Raw genomic sequence first — 23,942 nt, 5'->3', positions numbered from 1 at the left:
TGTAATTTAAAAAGTTATTGATGATATTAGAAAATATAGTTTCTGTACATTGCCAAGGACTGAATAGAACTTGGGTGGAGAAGGAATACTGGAATTAATTGTCAAAAAAAAATTTCCTCTCATAAATTGGCAGGAAAGGATAAGACAAATGTGGAATAGTTGTTGGATATGATAGAAGTATCCAAAGGAAAAATGTTTTTGTTGGTTATTGAAGAAATTGATGATTCACAAAAAAGAGAGAGATGGTCATGACTGATAAGTTATTTTAGGAAGATAAGCTAATCATCGTTTTTTAAATTCACCTCTCATTTTCCTTGACTTTTCTGCAGCTTTACACTATAAATCTCCTCCATCCTTTCTTATCTTTCATAAAAAACTGCTTTCTCTTACTTTTTCATTTGGATAATCATTCTTCTTCATTCTCTTTTTTCTGGATAATCATCCATCTCTTTCACTGTAGGTGTTCCTTAATGCTTAACGTTGGGCATTTTTCTTATCTTTCCTATACTCAGAAGAGAGTATTGAGTTTGTTGGTCTTATAAACTTCCAGTAAAATAATTTATCCACATTTCTTCACAAATTGCTGAAAAATGTGTATGTCCAGTCCCAGTCTAGCTTCTGATCTTCATGCCTGCATCATCAATTTCCTGAGAGTCATCTCTACCTTGATGTTCCTTAAGCTTATCAAATTTTTTATATCCAAAATAGAATTCCTTATTTTCCCTCCACTCAATAAATCTAAATGTATTTCTTTCCTAAGCTTCCAATTTTTTGTTAAAGATGTCACAGATTCTTCTGTCATCCAGGTTCATTTTCTCTTTATCTATGCCTATACAATTCTCATTTTATTTAAAAATTAGCATAACAGTTTCTTAAAATGAAACTTTCCTTGAGCCGCATTCCCCCAAGTTTTAGCCTACTCTCTCTTAAAATTACCCTCTCTAGTTATTTGAGTGTATGTTATGTTTATCTAGAATTTAATGAAAATAATGAATGGAATCTCCTTTACAGCAAAGATTATTTCATTTCTGTCTTCATTTTTTCAATACCTAATATGAAGCTTTTCTTATAATAGGCATTTAATCAAGCTCTATTGAATTGAAACATACAGGAATAGCACCAAGGGTATAGATGGAAGGATTGGTTCAGGATATACTGGAGCCAGCTCAAACCATCTCACAAGAGGTGATTGGTAAATTTTCTGTATGAGCATTTATTCCTCAGAAATCAGCAAGCACCACAAATCAGGCCCCAATTTGATTTTCTGTTGATTGTTTAGACCTAAGAAAGTGATGAACTAAATATTTATAAAGCATAAAAATGCTAATGTAAAAAATGCTTAATGTTAATGTGCTTTCCCCCAGAGGGCTGGTCATTAAACATTTACTAGTACTCCACTATATTAGCCTTTTCAAACAGTATACATCCTTCTTATCCAATGGTCAAGGGAAAGAAAAAAAGAATAAGTACTGATGTAGAAAAGCATTAAGGAATGATGAAAGGAAGCAGATAGAGTTCATGCTTGGAGGCTTCAAGATTTTCAATAAAACAGTAGAGTTGGTTATTTACTATAAGTTTGAAAGAGCAGTTATGGATATGAAGATAGGTGAAACAATATTGAACAGTTGCTGTAGAAAATATGATAAGTACGCAATAATATCAGTAGTATAGTAGAAGTTATTCTATATAGCTCCTTCATATACTAGTTAAATTATCTCAGATATCTGTAAGCAGCATCATTAATCCTGATCAGCTGTCTTAACAATTCATGCCATTGGTCACAGAACATAACAAAATAAAAACTAATCACTCTAAATTGCTAGAAAGAAAACCTAAAGTGCATCATTTGAAATAATTCAATGTAATTCCATTAAAATTCAACTCACATTAATTTTGTTAAAAATAATTGAATAAAATAGAGCATTTACTATGTACCTAAACTTTACCAAAAGTTAGCTGTGCAAAGAGTAAAAGTAATAGAGTCAATGGATAAAAGTTATAAGCATAAAGTATGGTGTTTATATCTATCTCTTGAATGTATTTCTTTGGATCAATATCTAATTTTAAAAAAAGGAACCACAGATTTAAAAAAAAAGCAAAGAGAGATCAATAGAATATGAATTCAGTATTCAACTGACAGAGAACAGACTGAAAAAAAACAAACTAAAAAATCTAACTGACTCTGGTCAAGTCAGAAATTTTGAGTCAAAGTTATATCAGTAGATTCAAACACTCATGATTATTTCAGTCAACAAAAGCATATCAAAACTTTATTTGTCCCAACCAATATGCACAATACTCTATGTCTTTTATCTTCATGTTTATAGGAAGTTTTAAAGCATGGGAAATGTTTACTTAATAACAAGTGTGTAAAATAGATAGTACATGCATTAGAACTCTTATTTTATAAATCCTGAAAGAAGCCAAATCATGATTAATAATGAAACTCTCAACTCCCTACCAGAGAGGAAGAGGATAAGAGATGCACCCTGTCACATTTTAAGATATAGTCAATTGATAGATTTGTTTTTGATGTCTATTCTTATTTCTTACAGGAGAGAACTTCTGTTTGAGGGAGGTGAAGATGGTGAATAATGCTAACATTTAATTTTTTTTTTAAATAGGATCAATGGAATATATAAAATGCATTTAAGGAAAAGGAAATTCAAAAGGGGTACAGACAAGGAAGTCAGTTTAATTATCATTTTACTAAATCTAAAATCTATATAAAGACTGTATTTAACAAGTTCAATACTTCATTTGCAATACAATTTTTCCTTGCTTCTAAATTGAAATTATTATCTTTGTTAAGTTGACAATACAAATATAATTAATTTTATTTTTGTCAGAATTATATTTGGCATTACTTAATTTAACAATACTATCATAAAATCTATTTTATCATAGACTTGTATGTGCACACTAGCAAAGAGTTATTATTCTTTTTTTTTGTAAATCTATTCAAGTTCATATTTCCAATGGAAAAATTGTACTTTGTGAAGGGATTCTTTTTTCCTAATAAAATTTTAACTTGACTGATTTCTGTAATCTGTTGACTGGGCCTTTAAAAATTGATATCCCAGGAGCCTGTGAAACTAAATCAGAGGCAAGGAGCCCTTGCTGCCTTTCAGAATTCCAAAGGTCTGACCCACAGCTCTGGGAGGTCAGGGGGTGGGATTAACCTTTCACATCCTAGTAATGGTTTTAGAGCAAGTCAGAAAATTCACTGATGATTAAATACACCCAGCTGACCAGCCCTATACTTCAAGAAAAAGTTAAAAGTAAATTACATTTGTTTAAGAGGTATATCTAATGCAACTCAACCAAGATATCTGAGCCATAATCAGTGGTCTGGTTTAAATTAAATATATATTTGCAACCCTTTTATCAACCTACACTCAACCCCCTACCCAATACAAGCTGCTGAAGACATTTCAAATAATTCATTAGCTGTTATGTAGTATATTTCATAGAACCATATAATATAATCATGCAATTTTCAAAGTGGAAGAGGACTTAGAGAACATTTGGTACAATTCTCTCTCTCTCTCTCTGTCTCTGTCTCTCTCTCTCTCCCTAAATGATGTTCAGTAAGACTGAATGATACTAGTGTCAGTATCCAGGAAGTAAAATAGGTATAGGGCATTTCAGTGTAGTTCATTATCAAACAGCGACTAATGGAAAGTACAGTTTTTCTCAGCTGGAAGCAAAGACTGAAAGATCATGGAAGTTTACAAGATCTGGGAAAACCAGAAATTTTTGAAGGATGGAAGGATGAAGAGATGGCTCAGGTGCACTGCCAGTGCCAATGACCAGCCAGCTGCAAAGGAAAGAGTCTGCTACCAAGAACGAATAAAATCATGAGCAGTTGGAGTCTAATCTGGTTCACTGATTCCCTTAAGGAGTGAACTGCCTCAATAAAATTCCCTGCTTCACTGGGACAGAGTGAATTTACACCCTCTGACTCCTCCCTTTCCCTCTTCCTCCTCACTTGCTCCCTGGCTAACTGGCATTGCTAACCTAAATTTTGCTTATCTGCTGTTTTTACTTTTATAATAGATTTTATCTCTAGATAAAGATAGGATAACATTTTATAGCTTTCTGAGCCATGCAAGGTAGGAAAGATCAAAAGCAAACCTGAGACCAACTGCTTTCAAGTTAATCTGGAGCCTGAAATAAGCCCACCTGTTGTCTCTGCAAAAATGAGCTTCATTAAAGAAACCATTTAATGCTTGTGTAGAATGCAATAAAGTTTCTAAAGTGATCTTCTTCTGTGAAAACTCATAGTATTCATGCACTTATTCAACTTTGTACTCAGGTGTCATGTCCCCTAATTGACTGAAAGTTTCTTGAAGACAATAGTCTCATTTATCTTTATGTATCTCCAAGTGCTTCACAAATTGAAGTTGCTCAAAAACCTTGTTTAATGAATAGATGAATGACTAAGACACATCTCTTATAAAAAGGTCCAGTTTCCCAAGGATACTTTCTGTCCACCTCTCTATTTGCTAGATCAAGGAAATAAAATTTCAATTTACACTGGAAAACAAAAAAAAAATTCAAAAAATCCTTTAGTAAACTAATGACAACATAATGAAGAAGGTTTATCTGTTCAAAAAGCAAACATTGAAAGATGTTCCAAAGCTATACAGGATTTAAATTAAACATTATTTACATTAGTCATGCTTTTGTTCTACTCTATGAGTACTGAAGATAGAAAACTGACCTGACATTGTAATAACACCGTTCTTTAACCATATTTCTAGTACCAGAAAAGTAGTAGGTTCTTTTCCCCTCCTTCAACTTATCTATGTTATTTCACATACTCTATATGATTGTGGATTCAGTGAATGTGAAGGTGTGATTTTCTATGACTTGGAGATATTTAACATTACTAGAAAAGTTATTAAATAAAAAATAACTTTTGTTTTAAGTTGAAGTTTTCGTTATCAAAATAACTATGCAATATCCAAAAAGTAGTCAGATTTACTCTCAACATTCTATTCCATTCTAGGCATAGTTCATTGTGGATCCACAGTGTCTGTCCAAGATATAGTAGTGATGGACTAATTTAATGGACTGTCTTTTTAATTGCCTGTCATGATCAGAGGAATAGTCATTCTACATTAACTTTATATATACTGATTAACTACTCTGTGCTGTTGTCCATTCAGATGCATATCATTGCCTGAATGGTAGGCATTCTTCATGCCCTTGATATTTCCCGTTTGAATAACTGGGCCAAATGCTTTTGAGAAATTTTTCAGACTAGATGTATGACTTCATTGGTTTAGGAAACTCCTAATGAGAAACATTTAATGTTGCTCAGCACTTCTGCTAAAAAGCGATAATCTTTAAGAGTTGCCTAGGGCACTGAAAAGTTATGTGTCTTACCTCATAGACGTTATGTACCAAAGGCAGAACTTACACCCAAGTCTTCCTGACTCCAACCCGAGCTCTCTTTCCAGTATTCCAAGTTGTCTCTTTGATTGATTATTGTTCTCATGTCGCAGTCCCCACAATATTCTGGGTCTTAATACAATTAGCTTAATGTCATCTACAAATAAAAATGTAGGACCTTATAGTGCAGGCAGGTGGTCCAGTGGAGAGAACACCACTCTAAGCCTGGAGTCAGGAAGATCTGAGTTCATATATGACCTCAGACACTTACAGACTGTGTGACCCTGGGCAAGTCATTTAGCCCTCTTTGACTCACATTCCTCATCTATAAAAATGAACTGGAGAAGGAAGTGACAAAGAACTCTAGTATCTTTTCCAAGAAAACCCCAAATGGGACCAAGAAGTGTTAGATATGGATGAAATGACTGAACATAGGATCTTGTCATTAATCTGAAGGGAACCCCTCTTCAGTTTGGGCCCTTGTTAAATGTCTTCCATTACAGCAGCATATACCATTGATTACTGCCTTCCTATTTTATTACTTGTTCGATATTAATAACAAGAAAATCATTGACAGTTCTGTTGTTGTATCTTTTAAGGATACTTGCATGATTTTTACCATCATGGGACACATGATATACCCTTGTGGGAGGAAAGCCTTTAAGGTAGTGCTTTTTCCCCAATGATTCAAATACTTTGTGTGTGTGTGTGTGTGTGTGTGTGTATAGACACACATATAATACATATTATATATAAACATTTATGTGTATACATACATATATACATGCATATAGATTCAAAACTCAAAAAACATAATAATATCTCTGTATTCTCTGTATCTTTCAGTTAGTCATTTAATTATAAAAATGTGCTCTGCTATAGAATATAACTTGTAAAATCCTATCTCTTGCCATTTCATACCTTTCTCAACCATGTATTCAAAGAATATTTATATTATTCTTGAAAAGTCTGTATAGAGATGGGGAAATAAGAAGTGTTTAAATGTGAGAAAAAAACAACTTCCTAATAATTGGAACTCTCCAAAAGTACAATAAAATGCTTCAAGGAGCAGTAGGTTTCCCCTTCCTGCATGTTTTCTACAGAGTCTGGTTGACCCTTCGTGCAGTATACTAGAATGTGTATCCCCTTTGTGTATGGGTTGGACTAAATGGTTTCTGAAGTTTCTCCCTCTCGACTCTCAAATTCTATGATACTGTGATGCTCGACATATGGGCCGGTAGTTAGTGATATTTCCTTCATCACTTATTTTTGGTCCATGACTTTTTCTGAGCATTTTGTATCAGCTCTTATTTCAGATATCTTGAGAATAGATCCCTCAACACCCTCAAAATTGTGTCACTTTCAGCATGGGCCTCATCACTGCATGTTTGGTCCAGTCCAGCTGTTGTTTCCATCTATTTTTCTTTAGTGCCATTTCTACTTCTTCAGACAAATCATAGAGGAAGATGAAGTTAGAATTTCAATATATCAACTTTTCTTTCATTGATGATGCAAAGAGTTTATTATAGAAACCTTTCCAAATTACTTCCATTTTTTACCAGTTCATCATCCTTTCGTTTTTAACCTTAAATATTTTTGGATTATCTGGGTTCTTCAAGTATAAGAAAAAATGTTTAAAATTATATTCTTTGTGGAATTATTCTGATGAATTTTTAAAGCAAGTAACTATCTGAACTATTAAGCAATTGATATTAAAATAGTCAGGAAATGCATATGTATAGGTACATATATGTATATGTATATGTGCACATATACATATACATATATTGCATTAGATAATTTCCTCAAGATTATAATATAATGTAATTCATTGCTTATTGATTCTCTAAAAAAAAAAACACATTTGATTCAGAAGAGAAAAGTCAACCTTAAAATCTCTGCTTCAAAAAGATGTCTTTCATATGTACGTTAAGGATTATTGAACAAATGATCGTTATTGTTACTTTCATATGTATTATAAGGTTTATATTTGAGTGTGTCTGGGGACCTTTATCATCTTTGGTTGGTTTGATTTCCTAGGAGGTAGAATAGAGGAGACTAAAACTACCATTACATAAGGGGTGTAGGAGAGTAGAAAGAGCTCCAGAATGAGAGAGCTAGGTTTAAATTTAAGCTCTCCTACTTAGTAATAAGTATACTTGAGTAACTACCTCAGTTTCCTCATTAAAATGAGGAGTTTTGACTAGATACTTTTTTGTAGATCTCTTCCATCTCTAAATCACAATCCTGTGATAACTAACTCTTGATTTCCCCTTGCTAATGGAAGATGCAAGTTCTTTGAGCTTTTGCTCTGCCTTTTGATTGACTGTAAACTGCTGAAGGTGCCACTGAGAGACTCAGCAGGGCTCAGTCCTGTTAATAGATTTTTATCCCCTTTGTTGAACACCTAAAGGTAAAGTTAGTCATTAGAGGTTATTGTTTTGAAATGTTTGCAATATAAAATTTTGTTCATTGGTTTGTAGAAACTTACACATATTGTTTATCAATAGAATAATTTGAATAAGGGGTTGCTCTTTGTTGTGGTTGATATTTGTATACACAGTCTTTAGTCCCTGGAGACAATGTAAAACAAACCATATTAATTTAAATTATCTTTGCAATTTGGGGTTGGAGATTTTAATGAAGAATGAAAAGATAAGGGTGTGTGTGTGTGTGTGTGTGTGTGTATACACACATATCTGTGTACATGTCCATGCTTGTGAAGTGAGTTGGGAAAAGGAATGAGACAAGAATTATTTTTTTTAAATTAAGAAAGAGGAATGAGGTCTTTAGGTCACAGGCAAAGGGTGCCCCCAGATAATCAAAGCACAGTCATAGGAGATTAGTGAGGAGGAGGTGGGAATGTGTTATTGAAGCCTGCCCACCTCCTCACTAATCGCTCACTTTGCTTAGATTACCAGACATCATACTACCTCAATTCCTGGGCTTTTGCTTTCTCTCTGATGTGATTCCATGCAAGAGATCCAGCATCTCACATTCTGTGTCTCCTTTTTTTTCTCACTGTCTGATGACTCTTGAGCTGGCTATGCTGCCATGGGAACCTGAGTGAGACAGTAGGCTCCCATTACATTTATTCCCTTTCATCCCTTTTTGAAAATGAATTAAATGTGTTCTGTTTAGGTTGGCATTAAAATGTGTCCCCACTCTAAAGACCTAAAATTTGCTCGTTCAGAAGAGTTAATTTTGAATTGATAAACCAAAAAAAATGTAGCTCCCTATCACTGTGAACCTCTAAAGCAGTATCTTCAAAAAACCTGCAATTAATCAACATTTACACATTTGCATGGTCACCATTCAGTAATGAGCTTAATCTGCCAGTTAGAAATAACTTGGGAATGAAAGGCCTGTGCCATTGAGTGATATGTGGGTGGTAAATCTAAACATGCTTCAATACTTGGTTACAACCAAGAAGGGTATTCTTGGTTTCTTAGGGCTGGATACTTTCCCCTTGACAGAAATTGATAAATAAAACAAAATTATCAGGATAAAATTAAATGCCTAATTTACCCATGGCCAAATAGTCCTTGCATGATATCATAATGTATCTATTCTCTAAGAATGATTCAAAAAAGGTAAGGTAGTTGGGGGAGGTAAAGAAAAATGATATTAAAAAAAACTGAAAACTTTATATTAAGAGATAGAAGGTCAGAAAGGAAAACAGTTCTTTATCATGATATACATAGCACTAACCTTCAGTAGGGAACCAGGTTTATATTTGTTTAAGTTACTTCAAAATTAATTTCATATATGAACCATCTTGGGAAAAAAATCGCTTATATATGGGTTCTTGACTTTGTTTCCATTTTCATATAGAAAATGTATCTCTTGCTGAAATATATCCAGGGTCACTGTAGACATGTCCTTTCTTCTCATATCTTGCAAAGTATTATTGCTCTCCGTTGCCTCATTTGACATTATCCTGCAAAACTGTCTTTTATACCATTTCTAAAAAGAACTAAACTGAGAAATGTGGATATTTTTGTCTTTGAATGTTTTAATATGGCATCTCTGAGCTGATACTTACCATATCTAATTAGTAAATTGCACAAATACAACAGGAGTTTGAATAACATGTTATGAATTTTCATTTGTACACATGTGGCTTTTGGAGTCCTGCCATTTCCTGAAATAGGAAGATTGTTCTGAATAGTAAACAGTAAGATTTTCTGTTTTAGCTCCAACTTTAATTTGTATCTGGCTTGAAAAATGTGATCAAATTATCTAATCAAAATCTTTGACACCGTCAATAGGCTTTTTAAAAATAAAGACAATATTAAAATGAAGTCTGTAAATTAATCTCATTATCTGCATCAAATTGAATGAGGAGTAAAATAGGGTTTATGCCTGGCAAAGTTTAGTTTACAAAGATGATGTTGACACACACATTTGTCTGTTCCGTTGTGGTCCCTGGCTTAATTTCAAAACTGATATTCAAAATGAAGACTAAGTATCTGATTCTAGAATGGTCTTTTTTTTCCTTCCAGTTTTTACTATCTCATTGTGGTGTTATAGGCTTGTGAATGTATATGTTAGCTTCTGTTAATGAATACTAATAGTATAAGCTGATATTTTTAGAAGAATATCCCTATGTCTGGAGAGTATAATCTCTTCCAAAACAATCTACTTGGCTTTCAAGTTCATACTTGTAGTCTTTCCATTTTTAACAAAATGCCAGATTATTTTTGGTGAGGAAAGGAGATTTTACTCCCCAGGTAAACCAATAGATTGTATACCTATCTGCTGAAAGTGTTCATTACCAAACAAAAAAATCAGGTACAAGATATCTTTCTTTAGTCTTCAGTTTCTAGTCCATAGGGACACTATCAGGGTAAGGAATTACTCCTCAGCCTCCTCTTAACACAATATCAGATCAAATAAAAAAATACTTTTGTTGTTTATGTGTTTTTGAAACAAGTTCAAATTGTTGGTGAATGTTATGCCTTTATAAAAACCACTTCTAAAGAAGATATCAAAAAACATCTCCATTCTTTTCAACAAAAAAAGATTCAAGGGGCTTAAGATTTTTAAAATCCAGTATTACTGATCCACTTAAAAATGTGTTTTCTAAGTTTAAATAATTTTAATAAGCCATTCCAGTAATCAAAAGTGATGTTTTTCCTCTCTCTTCTCCACTCCTTTTTCAACTGCAGTTTGCCTTGTGGGTTTTTTTTCTCCTTTAAGGTAATTTTTAAAAACAGTTGTAAACATGCTGGCTGCAGACTCACTGACCACTGTACACTCTTGTAACTATGATAGACTTATTAACAAGCAAATCATAATTTTAAAAGCTCTCATGTACCAATTTGTTGGGTTAATAGCCACACATTTCAAATGGCAAGCTCAGTAAAGACAAGGTTTATTTCAACTTGCTACCTTTAAAGAAAAATAAAGGTATAGAGTGAGAGAATGAGACAATTTAAGCAAACTTTGGGCCGACAAAAATCAAGTAGGTTATATATTACATCAGGGCTTTGCGCATAGCAGGTACTTGGTAAAGATTTGCTAAATTAGATTCAAGTGAACTGCTACTAAAGGAACTCCATTTTGGTTTTGGAATCTGGACCTGAACAGTTCTGTCATACTGTTCTGTTTGGCCACTGACACAAACTTGAAATAAATGCTAAAGAAAGATGTAATAATTTCTGGGAAACACTGATACATATATAATGTGTCTCTGTCTAAGTCACCACCATTTCACTCCTTTTGGCACTACAATGTTGAATTTATAAACCTCTCCTTAGGCAGACCATTCTTTCAAGATAGGTCATATCTTTGTTTTAAGAGATGGGGGAGGTGGTTGAGTAAGCTAACTTATGCTTTTGATGTATTCAGTTTATGTTTATCCTGAAATATAGGGTGATATCCCCAAAACAACATTAAAAAATTGTTGATTCAGTAGCACTATAAAAAAAAAAAACTTTCATATGTTCACTATACATTTTTTTTTTCTGATACAAAACCTTAGCCCACAGAAGGAAGTAGGTTTCATTTGTAGTATCAGAACAGAATAGACCTCACTATCAGGATGAAAACCTACAAATAAATAGTTCATGTAATTATTTGATGGGAAAACCTCAACTCTAATTTGCAAGGCTGAAGATATTCTCATGGAATATTTTAAATGGAGCCTGGAGTTATTCTGAATAAAATTTATTTTATAATACATAGGCACACTATTTTTAATCATGCAAAATCATTCTTGGGATGGTATATATATATATATATATATATATATATATGTATATATATACATATATATACATATATATATACATAAATATATATTCATATATTTAAAAAATCCATATTGCTACTTATCAGAACAACCTCAGTTGTTAAGTGATCCTATACAAATAGTAAATTTGGTTAAAAAATAAGAACTAATTTGGGTTTATATATAATATTGGACATCTAAATAAAACTCAAAAGTTTTCTATTATGCTGATTTTTATCCAAAAGAGAAATTGCTTATAGTATATTAATGTGTTGTTTCTTATTATGAACACATAAGACATTCCCTTTAGAAATTCTAATTACAAACTAGTCAGATTTTTCTAAGCAGTTCTGAATTTATGCATTTAAAATTTTTAAAAGGTTTTTACTCTTTCTTAGAGGGAATTAAAATTAAACATGACCTAAGAACTTGAGAGACACAGAATATAGGATAATAATTAATAATAATAACAATAATACATTTTATAAAACGAAAGCCAAAAGATCAAAAGAAGGAAAATATCGGCAATGAAATTCACTGAATTTTAAATACTGAGCTAAATAAGATATTTTTTATTCCAATTTATTATAAAATTCTTTCACGGTATGAGAGTATTTCTAAATCCTATAGAGCTCGAACAAAAGTAAAAGGGCATAAGCAAGTTTTAGCTCAGGGGGACTTAATCTCAGCTATTTTTTCAGGAAGCTTCCAAGTCATATATTCATGTCTACACAACTGGCTGCTAGAAATTATGGCAAAGAGCCTTAGAACTTTTCTTAAAGATTCCACTTGATTGCAAACTGCTTTTCTGTTTTGTTTTGTTTTGTTTTACACAGAGATATAGCCCTCCATCTCAGTTTCCCTCAATTATTGTGGACAGCATCCTGACAGAAGCTCATGTTAAATCATAAATTCCTATACAGATACAGCCACACACTTGTAACTAGTGTGCATTTATATACACAAGTATCACTTGCTGTTTATTGGTGAAACTTTAATGGGTCTGGGGAATGGCCTTGATGTTAACACCCACTTTATTAATTAGAAGCTTATACTCCTTAACTGTTCCCCCCACTCTCAGTTCCCTAGTCTGACTCGTGAAATTCATTTCATGACATATTAGCAGGGATTCAAAACATATGTCCGGAAAATTGAATAGGATTCATGTGAGAAGAGTAGAAAGAGTTAATCCTCAAGTGGAAGAAAGGAAAAAAAAAAACAATTAAGGAAAGTAGCAAAGTAGGAGTCCTAGTTAGAAGAAGTATACCATGATTTTATTATAGGATTCCAAAACAACTATTCTCCACTGTCTTCGTAAAATAGAAACTATCTTACGGTGATTTGGGAGGTTATTTTCAGTATCACAGTTATGTACTCTGAGACCTACACCCATTTGTATTATACTTAATTGTTCTGAACTGTGTACATATGATGTACAAGATTCACACACACACACACACACACACACTCATAGTGTGTTTTTATGGTACAAAAATAAGAGTGTGGGCTGTTCACAATTTACAATGCATTTTGAAACGTATTCATTTAAAAATAGTACTCTATTGACTTTTGATAACGTTTGTAACGGAATGATTTAACTTACCCTGTGAGTTTTCATTTAGGACAGGAAAAGTGCTAGATGGTGATAACACAGGAAAACAAAGCTACTGGAGAGTATTTATTCCAAGGCAGAAAAGGGGTTGCTAGGTTTATTGAACTGGTCTTGTTGATCTAAAAAAAAAAAAAAAAAAAAAAGAAGAACGAAAGAAAGGAAGAAAAAAAAGAGGAGCCTTTTTTTTCAATAGAAATGCCACTTAACTTGATTTATAACATGAATCGTTAATGGATCTGAATCATAAAAATACCATGCGTCAACATTGCCCTGCCTGTCTCATGGTCTTCATTAGCTTACCACGGACCCCTCAGAAATGTTAAAATACCAACAAGCACATGACAAAAATCACTTGTACTGGGGTACTGCTCTCACTTTTCCAAACAAAGTTTTTTTGCTGTTGTTGCTGCTTTGTTTTTTGTTTTGTTTAGATGGCCACCAATATGGGAAAAGAAAAAAGATGCTCTGTCTTGTAGACTGACGAATGCCAGGATACAGCAAGTAATGTTTAAGGGAAAGAACCCTGGCTGTAAATGTGCACAATATTCCACATTATATACATGTCATTTCTGAGTACTGTTGGAACGATGCAGTGTCAAATCTGTATGACAGATTGAGGTGAAAGCTGGGAAGAGAGAGCTTGTGAAAAAACAGCCCTGACTGAGTGGGGCACCCTATAGAATTTATCCTGCAGCTATAAGTAACCAGTTTCATCACATAAAAGGAGGAGTGGAACAGGGATAATTGTCTACTAATTTAACTATCTCATTTGGTCATAGTTTTATTTAAATTATATTTAAGTGTAACAATGCCATCTAGTGATGAAAATAAAAACTGATTTTTTTTTTTAACAGCTCTAGAAAGATGCTGCACACTTCGCTATTTTATAACCAATTAACTTAATAGTATATAAAATAAGAGATTTTCTGTATTAGCTTAAGTATTGCATTAATTTTGGATGATGAACAGAATACAAAAAGTAAAAGACAGTAAGTAGTAGTGTTTTGTCATTTCTCATTCTGTCAAGTCTACCACCTTTATATTTAAAAAGCAAATATCTTCAGTCTCCATCAGCCTGTGACCTCAGCTTGAGAAATCCCTATTATTTGTTATTGGAAATCTCTTTAAAAATCATTTGCATCCAAAATATATTTTTGGAGGTTTAATCTTTACTTTTCAAAAATAGGCATCCTAGGACTATATCTATCCAAACCACAGAGACACTTTGCTGTTCTGCCCTTCTCAGTTTTCAGCTTTCAGAATGTAACTACTTCCTCTAAGGAAAGAAGTCAGAGTTCCTCAAGATTATAATACCCACTGCCCCAGTGCAATTATCACTCATTGACTGGCTCTGAAAAACATACAATTTACCTATATCATTTCCTTATTAATGGAAAATCAGAATTCACACAAATATACTTTTCACTTAGTCATAAGTATTTAACTGAACTGACACAGATTTAAAAAAAAAAGGTGGCTACGAGATGTAGTAGAAGGAGAATGAGCTGAATAATGTTTTTGTTGCTGACTGATGCTAGATAGCCATGTGACCTTGACCAAATTCCTTGGTGTTCATTGTTTCATCTGTAAAATGGGCTGCTTGAACCAGATGCCTCTCTTCTAGCTCCACAATTCTATCACTTTAAGTAGGTAACCACTGAAAATAAGAACGATTTGTGATGAAAAGCTGTGTATAATTTTGCAAAGTGAACTTTTTCTTACTGAGTCTCTATATGCTTCCTATGTACCTTTCACATACTGCATTTCAAATTTAGCAAAACATAGATTTCCTTGACAGATTATATAGAACAAAAAAAGAGGGGAAGGAAAAGAAAACCTAAAAGTTATTCAGCAAGAAAAAGTCACAATGAAGACAAAAGTGTGTGAAATGTTTGGTACATACCAAATTTGTTTTATGTAGATCTTTCATTCCAAACAAGACTAACATATGGTATAAATGAAAGAAAGCAGTAATATAGAGACATTGCAACTGGAGAGCCCTTTATGACTTTCAGCTCCCAGATCTCCCAAATTTGGGATGGTTCCATAAATATCTTTCCTTCTCATTCTGTGTGAATGTATGAAATATATGTATATGTATCAAAAGGTCTGACATTGTAATCCTCAAGCCTCAGTTACCAATGGCTTTTAAAAGGGTTTAATTCGTCAGCTTTTTATAGGAGAAAAAGGTACTGCCTACTGTCATGGAGACATGTATATTTTCAAGTTGTGCTACAGGAAAATTAAAATGCCCAAACTCCAAAATACACCTCAAACTCCATTTGACTTCTAATGTCTTACTGGAATGTTAAAATTTATTTTTATCAAAACAGTAATAGTCATTCTTAACACAGAGATTTTGTTTTCTCCTCTCTTTTTCTGGCAAGTTGCTACCATATATCTGCATCTTCTGCAAGGCATTCATTATGCCATCTTAAAGGATCCATTAAGAAACTTTTCTACTATTTAATACTCATTAAAGGAAATGCTCTAATTAAGCTGTGATTACTTCCCCACTTTACTGAAAAAGTTACATATTCTGATGTGAGTAATACATGAAAACTCATACTTGTCAGGCAGGTAGGCAGGCAAGCAATCAGCTTTTATTATGAAAGTTACAAATAAAATAACATCCATAGTCCCTTTGCCCCCAGAGCTTACAAGGTATTTGCAACTTAGAATGTGAGTGTTGCAGTGAACTTCATATGAAAGAAGAACTCAAACTAAGAGAGGAGAAACTGTCACTATGGTTAGAAGGCAGAGAGAATAATGGCACACATGAATGTAAATATATAGGTGTTTTCGGGGGGATGGGGGTGGGGTGTGATATGCCATTACAAACAGTACCAAATTTATGTCTATTGTTTTACACAATAGATCACAGAATCAGAATGACAGGATCTTGGCAATGGAATGGCTTTCATTTAGCCAAATCTTCAGTCAAATAAAAAGTCTATGCATTATATGCATTTTGCCTTGTAAAATGTAAACACCTTAAAGACAATTAGAGAAAAAATAAAACTTTGTTTCCCAGTACCTAGCACAATGCTTGGCACTTGACAGATATTAATGAATTTTTAAAAATCATTTTCACCAGTCTAACATAGAGGAGACATGGAAAGGCATAAATTGCTCTAAAAATATTTTAAGACTTTAGAGGACTGCAGTCAATATATTATTTATTAGCTGGTTAATTGATTATATATATCCAACAAATGGTTTTCCAGTTTTTGTTTGAAGACAACCAGTGAGATGAATCTCAGTACCTCTCAAGGTAGCACATTTCATTTTTGAATAACTCCAGCTGGAAAATTTTTCCTCTTATCCAGCCAAAGTCACCCTCTGTAACTTGTACATATTCCTACTAGTTTTACCATCTAGAACCAAGATGAATAAATTGATTTGCTTTCCACATTAAACTTTTCATATAATTGATGCTGGTAATCACTGCTCCCTTAAATCTTTTCTTCTCCAGGCAAATTATACCCAGTTCTTTCTACCATTTCTCCCATAACTCATGGTACAATAGAAAGAGTCCAAGATTGAGAATCAGAAGAGGTAGGTAGACATTTTGACTCTGATTCTTACTGCTTGTGATCTTATATGAGTTATTTAACATTTCCAGGACTCAGTTACCTCAGCTGTAAAATTAAAAGACTGAACATGATCTCTCAAGTCCTTTCTACTGTGAATTTATGACCCTATCACTGTCCCAGTTACTCTCTTTGGGATGTTCACCAACTCATTCGTGCCCTTTCTAAAATGTGACTTCTGTATCTGAACATGATACTCCAGTTATGTTCTGGCCACCACAGACAAGAAAAAGACTACTATCTCCCAACACCTGGACACAACACATCTCTTCATGTAGCTTAAGATCAGATTAACCTTTTTGGTTAGAGAGGGCTGCTTTATCACATTATTGACTCATATTAGTGGTAGTTCTCTTAAACCCCCAAACACTTTTCAGACTAATTTTTTTTTATGATTCCTTTATCTTAGACTTGGGAGGTTGATTTTCAAATCTAAGTGTAAGACTAAGTCCCTGTTAAGATATACACTTTTAGACTTGGTCTTAATCCATTGCTATCTTCATCATCTTGACTCAGGTGTCCAACGCATTAGCTCTCCCTCTAACTTTTAGCATTTAAAATTCAATAAACAACATTCACACTTGTTTTCAAGTGATTGGCAGAAGAATCAATGATCTAGGACCAAAAATAGACTCTGCCTTTAAAGATGTGTGCTAATTTTTTTTTTAAATAATAACTAGATTTGAAGTTGAGGGAACTGAATTCAAATACTAAATCTTAATACCATCTTTGAGACTTCAGGTAACTCTTCACATCTCTGGATTTCAGTTTACTTGTATTTAAGATGTTATGACTGGCCTAGATGATATCAAGGTTTGTCCTAGATCTGATACTAGTAAAATAACAATTAAATACCTTACATGTGATGATTTAAAAAAAACAAAACGCTTCTTATGAAGTGATCATTTTGGTATGTCAATTTAAAACTTTTAATGATATAGACAAAATCTATATTTTTATGAATTCCATGTATTTAACTATCTGAATTTAACATGGACAATAGTATTAGACTAAAGGCCATCTTCTAAATAAGATGTCATGTATATGTATATATGCATATGTATATGAAAATTTTCAATGTCTTTGGAAAAGGAGATAAAATTTCAAGTTACTATCAGCTATTATTATTAGCTGATGGGTCTGCCAACTCTAATAAATTCTGAGTTTGACAACTCAAGCTAAGGCACAGACTCCTTCTGGCTCTATGGTTTGTCAGTTCTGTCCCCAAACTGTTCACAGGTAGTGGGACAAGCAATTACCCAGTGACAGAGTTTTCATTTTGTTTGCCCACTAGCACAACTTCACTTCTCAGCCCACTTAACTGTTATATTTTCGTTAAAGATCTTCATTAAAGTTTCATGAAGTACCCTAGCCCCTAGTTCATTAACTTTCATTCATTCAAAACATTTATTAAGTACCTATAAATGGAAGCCACTCAAAAAATTCTTCATATCTAAATGTGATGCCAAATTAATCATAATAGTAAAAATATCTTTAATATAAATACTTTCCCCATTGCAAAGTGTCTACTCAAAAAGGATGAATTTTTGTTTAAAAATTCTTCTTTATAGTTGATAACCTGAGGTATTCTGACATTTGCTATAATGGACCAAAACACTTTGTTCTATTAGCATTATATAAGCAGAACGCACTTATAAGAACTGCAAAAGTCCAGCTAAGAAGGTGCATCTTTCCTAAACAGAGGTTATGTCTATATGTTGTAAAACCATTTGGTCAACGAAATGGAAAAGGGGAGAAAAAGTCAATTCAGTGAAAGAAATGAAGCAACCTGTATATTTGATGTCTTGTAGAGCAAACAATTGTGTGACTGACCAAATTTATTACTTTTCAAGCAAGTTGTTTTCTCATCCTATTGAAGTAGCCATAACAATATAAACCAATAAAGTCAATTTACCCAACTAAGTAAAAACATATTTCCAAAGGAAAATAGTCACAAAATCCCTCAAATTTTTGCAATTGTCTTAGAATTTAGTATGCTGCTGAATATAGCAAGAACATCACCTAATTTTATTTTAGAATAAGTGAAATGTGGTTATAAGTGATTTAGGATTTGAATGTATTAAAGGTCTTCCATTCCAGGATCATATATACTAATGTTCAAATGATGTATTTGATTAATAAATTCAAAGAATTTTCTATTTCATTGGGAAAAAAGGCAGTAGGGTTCTTTAGGGGGTATGATTCCATGGGTAATACTTCCCTATGTGGGTACTATATTCCCTTTAAAGTTAATGAGATTTTGAAAATGAAGAGAAATTCATATCCAACTTTATTCACAAAGATCCATTAAATAGGAAGGTGAGAATAATTATTCAAATGCTCTTGCAAACAGAAGATTCTAAACCAGAGCATCTGGCTGAAGCTTAGGAAAGAGTAGGAACTTTGTTCAATACTGTGGCAAGAAACCCAGTGGCATTACATCTGTTGTGAATTGTTCAGAAATGACTGTCTTTAAATATCCTAAATCATGACTTTGGATTCAATGAGATAATTGCAAAAATGCATAGGATCCAACCCTGGGTAGAAATATAGCATCAGTGGAAACCCATCTATAATATTTAAGTTTCTGAGGGACAATGCCCAAGAGCAGATTGGAAGAAATGTGATGAAAAGGCAGGTGGTGTATCTGTGGAACATTTCTCTGGGCTGCAGTTATTATCCCACTATTCGGGAAAACTTTAGCAGAGGATAAATGGTATCTTCACTCAAGAATTGTCTTGTAAAGAGGGAAAAAATAGTCTATATGAACAATAATAGCTAGCATTTGTGTAGGGCTTTGAAGTGTGCAAAGTGTTTTACAAATCTCATTTTATTCTCACAACAACCCTGAGAAGTAGCCCCAAACATCATCGTCGTCGTCATCATCATCATCATCATCATCATCATCATCATCATCATCATCTTTCCCATTTTACTGATGAGATAATTGAATCAAACTGGTTAAGGGACTTTCCCAGATTCAAATAGCTAGTAAATTTCTGAATTCACTTATTTCTGACACCAGGTCTAGGACCAGCATCTGTTCATTGAACCATTTGGCTGACTCTAAAGACAACATAGAAAGAAGAGAAACCAACAGAAGTAAAATCAGCTATAGTAACATTAGCCTGCTTAGTCTGACTATCATATTGATGATTCTAAGAGTCATATATTATGTCTTCAAATTTTTAATACATGCTGTTATGACCAATTCAATAACTGCTATAAACAAATAAAAAGCTCAATTAGACTTAAAATATAATATAAGGTACAAATTAAGTATTTATAATGGATGGGTAGGCTTGATTTTTCTTTCAGGTTTTTCTTCTGTTTGAATTGTAAGCTATTTTCTATTTTAATATGATAATATATGTAAAGTGCTTTGAAAGCCTTAAAGCAGTGTATATAGTAGTTGATAATAACTACATTAACAGTGATAGTAACAATGACAGCAAATACTCAAATTCCCACTTCACTACTATTGCTTCTACTCAATATATGTCCATTATTTTATCTTTTCATCAAAAACAGGGTCTGATAAATATTTCCAGGAATGATGACAAGGTATTTTTAATAGTATTAGTTAAAAAATAATTTTTTTCTATTTTTTAAAAGAATAGTTAATACATGTTTTCATTTTCCCTTCATATTACAGCAGGAAAAAAAACCACTTTCATTTAATCAGTAATTTTTTAACTATTAAAGGAATACTTAACAAGTTAAATAAATATATCTAAAATCTGTCTATATCATCATGATTTCAGTTTCTTAGTATCCTGAAGCACTCAAAGATTTGTCATTTTCTTGTGGTACTCTTGTTTTAATATCTTTAAAAGCTGTTTTAGTTTAAGATAAGTATGATATGTGGATCTGCACAATGTGAATTAGGAGATAAGTGGATGTATTTTTTATACTTTACTGCCATCTAGCAGTGACTAAAGAAATTACACGAAGAACTAAGTTTCAAATCACATGTTAAGACCCCATTTCATTAAAGCAGGAACAGTGATGAGTAAGAAACTTATTGGAGGATTTCATCATGCCGTTTTGTGAGCAAATGTCAAACAATGAATGCATCTTTATATGCACTTCTTGTAAAAAGTAATCTTTTAGTCTGAGTAATGTGGGTCTTTCCAAATTTAGGATGAAAAATTTTTGCTTTTTTTTTAAAATTTGAATCTTACTTCTTTCATTTCCCTCTATCAGTTCATATACTAGGATATGAGTAAAGCAGCCAAATATAAGAAAAGAAACAACTCCCCACCCTATCCCCATGTGCATATATACATTTCACAGCTCAAATGTGACAGCCAGCAAAGATGAGCTGAAGTGTGACATGGAAGCTTGTGCAACAGTAAACATTATTTTGAATGAGGGCTATGTATTGGGTAAGTTTCTGTGATGGATAAGGATAGACAAATGATGTATGTTTTTAAAGGTTATTTTAAAGTTACCACTACCTACAAAAAAAATTCCTTTTCATTCTCATGTGAGGAAATATTTCTTCACTCCTTTTCTTTCCTTTTCCTTTTTTGAAGGTCATATTAGTTGCTTGACTGGTATGACTGTGATATCTGCAGAACAAGAACATAGGTGTTCTCTGTAATTACTCTAAACAGGTAAACACCACTGATTTAATCAAAGTGGCCATTCACTCTAAACTGCAGATTATTTAATCCTGGAGCAACTATTATGTTTTACAAATAGCAGTCTTTAGCTTGTAGAGAGGGTGAATAATTCAAAGTACTAATAGAAATGACATTGCTAGTCATGCTGCTCCAAATCTAATTGCCAATAAGAATTTCACTATAGATTCACTAAGGTAAATTGTCTGCACTGAAATCCAAAGCATGACACAGTGACCAGTACTCCGTGATCTCAGTCATTTACTGCTGGCAATGATCTTTATAGCTCAATCAGCTAAGTTCAATGAGTATTGATCTTGAAAATGGCTGGAATGATTGGGTCACCAGCTATGTAGTGAATAGAACATGGGCATTGTCGTAGCCTTTTGTAGATTAAGCTAGTGAACTTCATACTTGCCTGGGGAGCCAGTGGATTTTTGTTTGTCAGTTTCTAAACTAAAATGTACTCACCAGCACCCCCACATTACCCCACTTCCTGCCAAAAGACAGAAAGGGATTTCTTCTGAAAGGAAAATTTTCTAAAGATTTCAGCATTTTCATGATTCTAGGACATCAACTTGATTTTTACAAAATAACATGTCTATATAAAACCTTACTAATTGGAGTAAAATCAGTCAGTATGAACAATCATAAAAATAATAAATATTGCCTATGCAAAATTTTAAGAAATTGATGTAGTTTATTTGATATCATTTCAGTTTCATAGCCCCTTGTGCAGTAAGAAACCAAAATTATGAATATTATCTCCAAACTATAAGTATGAAAATGAATGTTTTTATTTAAGCGCAATATTCTACAAGTGCCTACTATGTGCCATTATCTATGCTTGGCACTTGAGACACAGAAACAAAAACAAACAGCTGCTGTCTTCAAAGATCCAACAGTTGACTGGAGCATATTAATGATGTTTCAGTTTATAACATGCTTAGTTTGATTCATCTATGTTCACTTTGGCCAGATAATTATTACTGATAATAATTACATTGAATTGTTATCTAGTTAATATTTCTTTCTTCCCCAGTATGTATATATGTGTGTTTTTGTCACCGATAATGTATATTTCTCACAATGATTTGTTCGCTTGTTTTTTTCATAAAAAATACATTTTTGGAGATGTGTCTTTTTACATTATAGGCATTTAACAAGTGTTTATTAAATAAATGAAAGAATGATATCATAGTAAGCAAGAGAACATAAATAATTTAAGTAAATCAAATACTGTACCTTTCTTTGAATTAATTGATTAAATACCAAAAAAGTAACTTTTGTCCTTTAGACTATATGAGAACAGAGAAATAAGGCATATAAGAATATATATATATATATACACACACATATACATACAATATGTTTCCTAAGAAAACATCCTGTCCCTAGGTTTAAAATTTGAAAATCACTTTTTCTAATGATTATTCTGAGGCTGGCTATACAAGAGAAAAACTTTTTATAATATTTCCCCCAAAGAAATCTTTCTTTACTAATCATTTTCTCCATACTGTAAGAAAGCAAAGAAATATTTGGGAAAATGTCACTGCTCTAAATAAATACTTACAGAAAATATTCATGTTAGATTTTAAAAATCATATAATATACATTATCTCATTTAAATTCTATCACAATGCTGGGAGAATATTATAAAAGCTATGAGATAGATAAAGTTCTACCTTATACAGAAATAAATTGAGATTCAAATGAGAAGCTCAAGAACATGCTTAGTGAGCTTCTGAGAAAAGAATTCAAGTACAGGGCTTATGAATTTTGAGCCCCAAAGCTCTTTCTATCTGCTATAAAAGTTTTCCATGCTTTTTTTTTTTTTGAAAAGCATACGTCTTTCTGGATTAAAAACAATTCTAGAAATTAGGTGTCATTTTCATCCTTATTATCATTCTTATTATCATCTTTATTTTACAATTAAGCAAACAAGAAGAGTGGTAGATAGTGTCTGAAGTCAGATTTGATCTCAGGTCTTCCAGACACTATCCACTGAACTGAAACTCAAAGGGATTGACATGCCCATGATCGCACAGAAAATAATCCACAAAGCCAGGATACAAACTCAGGTGTAGCATTCTTGCCACTATACCATGCATCCTTCTAAGGTGTGTATACCTTTAAGTATATGACTTGGCCACACATGTTTCTGGCATGTATGCTTTCATAGGTGATCCCTATGGGTATTTCTTCTTCTTAACGATAGTGCTATATATTTGTGAAGGGGTGTAGGGTGCGTTCAAGGGGAAGTAATACCTTTGGTGTGATGGCTGCTGAGCCCTTTTCCGGGCTCTTTCTGGGCACCAACTTTGGTGTCCACTTGTTCCACCTAACTCTCACCTATGGCTCCAAGAAGCTGCAACATGCACATTGGCCACACCCTGGGAGACACTTTTGGCAGAGAGGACAAACCAGTTTGAGGGTAACCAAGGGTTTTCAAACCCATTGATGAGTTAGGGGGGTGT

The sequence above is a fragment of the Notamacropus eugenii genome, chromosome 5 (genome assembly GCF_028372415.1).
Source record: "Notamacropus eugenii isolate mMacEug1 chromosome 5, mMacEug1.pri_v2, whole genome shotgun sequence".
In the NCBI taxonomy this organism is placed as follows: domain Eukaryota; kingdom Metazoa; phylum Chordata; class Mammalia; order Diprotodontia; family Macropodidae; genus Notamacropus; species Notamacropus eugenii.
The sequence above is the reverse complement of the archived record's forward strand: the minus strand, read 5'-3'. Positions refer to the sequence as shown.